Here is a 5,542-nt window from a genome sequence, read left to right as displayed (position 1 = left end):
TGAAATCTTGGACCTGCAAGTTCAGTCCAGGGGAGGACAGTATTGCCAGTAGCTGTAAAGGTGACTGTGGCCTTGAACTTCTTTGTGTTGGGCTCCTTCCATGCTGGAGCAGACAACATCTGTGACGACTCCTAGGCCACCATCCACTCCTGTATAAGGGAGGAAAGTAAGGCTCTGTATGCAAAGAGAGCTTGCATGACTTCAATCTGAGCTTCCATTGCAGCACTCAGACGTTGGGTGGTTTATGCTGCTGTAATGGAAGCTGAGTCATTGGCCATCAGACACTGCATGATGGTTGGGTACACAAGTGCTTTAATAGATCTGCCCATCCATTCTCCAAGCCTTGCGCAAAGCCCTGTGCAAGGTTATAGCTGGACACCGCCATGCTCCATGACATTGCAATCCGGCTCTCTGGCAGGCCTGCCAATGCCCCAAACATTTTGTTGTGCACGCCTATCAGCTTTGTTCTGTAGGCTGCCTCATCAAAGTTCTCATCTGAATTCTGTGCAGCAGAACTCAAGCGTGATCACATCCTCGGGAGAGCTGGCACCTGCACTACCCTTTCCCCCTGCTCTGGCTGCAGCTCACTCATGCCCGGTGACTCACCATGTGCAGATCCTACCTCAAAGCTACCCTCTAAAGTCCACGCAGTACCAATATCTGAGCTGGTGGCTGGGAGTATCAGATCGAGTCATGGCGTTTCTTCTCTATCATCACTCTCCTCTTCTTCCACCCCAATCTATTTCCCAGGTGTTCCAGTGCACTCTCAACAAAGTTATGGTGGGAGCAAATCAGCAGCCCACTTTATATCTCTCCTGATTTTTATTTTCATTCACTTCAAAGTTTCAGTGAGGAACTTTATGTGTTTGCCCCCTCCCACATCTATATCCATAGTAGTACCTCACAAGGGGCACAAACATAACTAAAAGAAATGACAAGGAATAGTCAAACCTCACAGTATAGATACATCACACATACGCTATTTTTATTAAAACAAATTGTTTTAAATATAGTGGTGCAAAGTTTTCATTACATTGCATGTGCTTCATTAAACAAATCCCTTCCTGGATATAAAAAGGAAAGATTACTATACAGCAACCTTCTTTTGTATACAGCTTTAAGGCACTTTGGGCTGGATTTTCGGCTTTGATGTTTTTGGGACAGTAATAGCAGCGGGGCGATAAATTTGCACCCGGGAACAGTTTGTGCCTCAGTAAGTAAATTGGGCAGCTGAGCCCTGAGTCAGGGGGCGCAGTGCTCAGGGAGGCGTTGTACACTTCTCTTGGGCGCTAGCATGGGAAACTCCCGAGCTAAAGAGCCGGGCTGGGAGCACTCCGAGAGATGCTGGGGGGGCGGGCGGGTGCGGGGCGGGGGGGGCGGAAACTATAAAAAAAGCCACAAAAACATTCCCAAAACATTGCTCACGCCACCACAACACAAATCACAAAAAACATTAAAAGAGAAAACAATCATGTTTACCTCTCTGCAGTCAGTATCGTTGTACCGCTTGATTTCACCGGTGTTCACTGCGGGGCGCGCTTCGGGGCGTATGGGTCGGGCAAGAGCCAAAACCCGTGCCGGTGTTGCAACTAGGGACGTTGCACACCAGCACAGCTCTTCCAGGTGGTGCTGCTCCACACCGCTGCAAATGTGGACCCGAGGATCGCTGTGGAGCACTGGAGGCTGACCACCTAGCCAGAACACCTCACCGCCGCCATTGTTGCCGCTCCAGGGCGAAAAACAGAGCGGAGATGAGCTGAAAATCCGTCCCCTGGTCTGAAGTAAATAAGGTTACATTAGGTGCTACCTTGGATACTAAAATTGCAAAAGGATGTAATTCAATTTCAGGAGTGAATCATTCTGAAAAAGATAACTACTGGCAGAATATTTTTTATTGGTTTTCGGCCTTTGCATATTTTGCAATGTTCTTCCTTCGTACATTTTCATTGCCTCAGGTATTTAGAACTTTTCATGTTTCTAAATTAAATGTCATTGCACCACATTTTTCTTGACATACCTGACAACTGTTAAGGCAGTTCCTCCTTACACAGACTGGCGAAGATATTTAACATTCATAGCTCTATGTTTGACTGGCGTCAGAAACATCTCATTCTATGATATGAAACAATATAGACTGCCATAAAATTAAGGAATCATGGATTGACCTTGGGAAGCTGAATCAACCTACAGTGCCACAATTTAGAATTACATGCTTACTGAATGATTATGGGAGAATAGTTTACCAGTTTATGTATGCCATGCTACTATGTGATGGTACATTTATCTCGACATAGGTGTTATATGAGCTGTCCAAACCACATGGAAACCCAATAGATTTACAAAAGTGTTGTGCTTTTGCTCCTTATCTTGTGAGAAACAAATCAGCCTGAAAGCTCTTAAGAAGCAGGAATAAGGATAAGTTGAGGACAAGACAAAACTATTCAGCCCACCTAAGTTCATTATTCTAAGTATTCCAACTCACCCACCATGGCATCCAGCAACATTTTAAATATCCCTTTTGTATTTAACCTTACCTGGCAGATTATTCCAAATGTTTATCTTTCTGGCAACGTATGAGCAGGAGTAGGCCATTTAATCCCTCGAGCCTGCTCCGCCATTCAATTAGATCATGGCTGATCTACACCTCAACTCTATTCATCTGCCTTTTCTCCATATCCATTCATACCCTTACCCAACAACAATCTTTCGATCTCAGTCTTGAAAATTTCAAGTGTTCCAGCATGCACAGTCTTTTCGGAGAGAGTTCCAGATTTTCACTATCCTTTGTGTGTAAATAGTGCTTCCTAATTTTAATCCAATCTGGCCTAGCTCTAAATTGAAGATTATGCCCGCTTGTTCTGGATTCCCCCACCACAGAAAATAGTTTCTCCATATCTTATAACATTTCTATTATTCTTCAAACTGAGCTATCTCTCAGTAGTATATATCATTAAATGGGGCCAATTTTGCTGATGTCCCCTCACCCCTTCACCCTTGCACTTGCACTTTTCAGGAGAAGTTAAACCTGCATTGTTGGTCCATACAGTCATGCTGAGAATGCAATCCATTTGAGTCTGGTCCCAGATTGTGCTCCCAGCAACTAGAGGTCACTGTCATCTCTAGTCATTTACCTTGGCTGGAGACAGAAATTTGGCTCCAGTGGGCTACCCTTGAAGGCGGACAGTAATATAAATGGGTTAAAAATAAAAGATCTATCAGTGAAGCACTGAATAATTTTGTTAAACTAGTGCACAGAAATTTGGTGTAAACAGGTTAACCAGGTCGCTAAAATGCTGCACAGAATAATTTCAGCTCCAGAATCCTGTGCTACTGAGGATAGGAATCCTAGCATTTAAAAACTATCAGCATCAGGCAAATATAAAGAGTGATACCTACAATTAGCAAATATTTTGAATAGGTCTTCAAGGTAGAAGACACAAAAAGCATCCCGATAATTGATAATCAAGGGGTTATTGGGAGGGGGGAGCTTCAAACAATCATTATCAGTATCACTAGAGAAAATGTACTAGGATAACTAATGGGACTAAAGGTGAATAAATCCCCTGGAGCTGATGGCATGCATCCTTGGGTCTTAATAGAAGTGGCTGCAGAGCTACTGGATGCATTGGTTGTAATCTACCAAAATTCCCTGGATTCTGGAGAGATCCCAGCGGGTTGGAAAACTGTAAATTTAACACACCTATTTAAGAAAGGAGGGAGACAGAAAGGATGAAACTATAGACCAGTTAGCCTAACATCTGCATTTGGGAAAATGCTACAGTCCATTATTAAGGAAGTGGTAGCAGGACATCTAGAAAGTGATAATACAGACAAGCAGAGTCAGCATGGTTTTATGAAGGAAAATCATGTTTGACAAATTTGCTGGAGTTCTTTGAGGATGTAATGAGCAGGGTGGATAAAGGGGAACCAGTAGATGTAGTGTATTTGGATTTCCAGAAGGCATTTGATAAGGTGCCACATAAAAGGTTCCTGCACAAGATAAGAGCTGATTGGGTTGGGGGTAATAAATTAGCACGGATATAGGATTGGCTAACTAAAAGAAAACAGAGAGTCAGGATAAATGGGTCATTTTCAGGTTGGCAACCTGTAACTAGTGGGGTGCCACAGGGATCAGCACTAGGACATCAACTATTTACAATTTATATTAATAACTTGGATGAAGGGACCAAGAGTAATGTAGCCAAATTTGCTGATGATACAAAGATAGATGGGAAAGCAAGTTGTAAGGAGGACGCAAAGAATCTGCAAAGGGATATAGATAGTGAGTGGGCAAAAATTTGGCAGATGGAGTTGTGGTATATTCATTACGACATCACAACACACAGATTGAGAAGAGTGTTGCAGAGTTCCTTCACGGCAAACAAGCCAAAGGTGGGCAGCGGAAACGTTACCAGGACACCCTCAAAGCCTCCCTGATAAAGTGCGACATCCCCACTGACAGCTGGGAGTCCCTGGCCAAAGAACGCCCTAAGTGGAGAAAGTGCATCCGGGAGACCGCTGAGCACTTCGAGTTTCAACGCTGAGAGTGTGCAGAAATCAAGCACAGGCAGCGGAAAGAGCATGCAGCGAACCAGTCCCACCCACTCCTTCCCTCAACGATTATCTGTCCCACCTGTGACAGAGTCTGTGGTTCTCGTATTGGACAGTTCAGCCACCAAGGAACTCACTTCAGGAATGGAAGCAAGTCTGCCTTGATTCTGAGGGACTGCCTATGATGATGATGATGACAACACACAGACTTTACAAAATGGCTCTTAACACAGGAACTTGTCAGATGACCTTCCACCTGATGCCTTTATTGTATTTACAGCATTGGCTGCATTGCCACAGTAGTCCATTAGGTGGAGCTGTAGTCACTAGATGGAGCTATATATTACACTTCTCCCTCCTTGATAAAGAAGTAATTATAACAAACAATCATCATACATAACTTACATGGTTATACATAACAAAAGATCTAGATTATTTTGCCATATTTATAAATCAAACTTAACCACTGGTTTTCTGTTTCGAAGAGGATACCTTCGCTCTCGAACAGAATCTTCCGAACATGGTGTCGAACTTGGACTCATTTTAGGCTGATCCCCAGGAAAGTTTTCCTCCAAGTGATACTCTTGATCTATATTTGAACTCTCTACAACTTCAGACTGTTTGTCTGCCTGACTCGGACTCAGACTTAAATTCTAACTTTCTCTTAGACTTGTTTCTAGCACACCTGATGTAGGATTTGCTATTGATATTCAACTTGTAATAAGACTATCTGATGAGTCAGAAATAATCGAATCATTCCAACTTTCAACTCCTTCTATATCTGTAGGTAAAATATGATCAATATGAACAAACCTAACCTTTCCAAGATCAGACATCTTGACCAAATGTGTGCAAGCACCACTTATCTTCACTGTTCTTCCTGGTAACCACTTTAACCATTTATGGTGGTGGTTCTTCACTGCAACCTTCTGATTCAATTTCAAACTTCACTCTCTTACTCTACCTCTATTATGATTTGCTTTCTGTCTTA

The sequence above is a fragment of the Pristiophorus japonicus genome, chromosome 2 (genome assembly GCF_044704955.1).
Source record: "Pristiophorus japonicus isolate sPriJap1 chromosome 2, sPriJap1.hap1, whole genome shotgun sequence".
NCBI classification, from domain to species: Eukaryota; Metazoa; Chordata; class Chondrichthyes; family Pristiophoridae; genus Pristiophorus; species Pristiophorus japonicus.
This window is presented reverse-complemented; position numbering follows the sequence as displayed.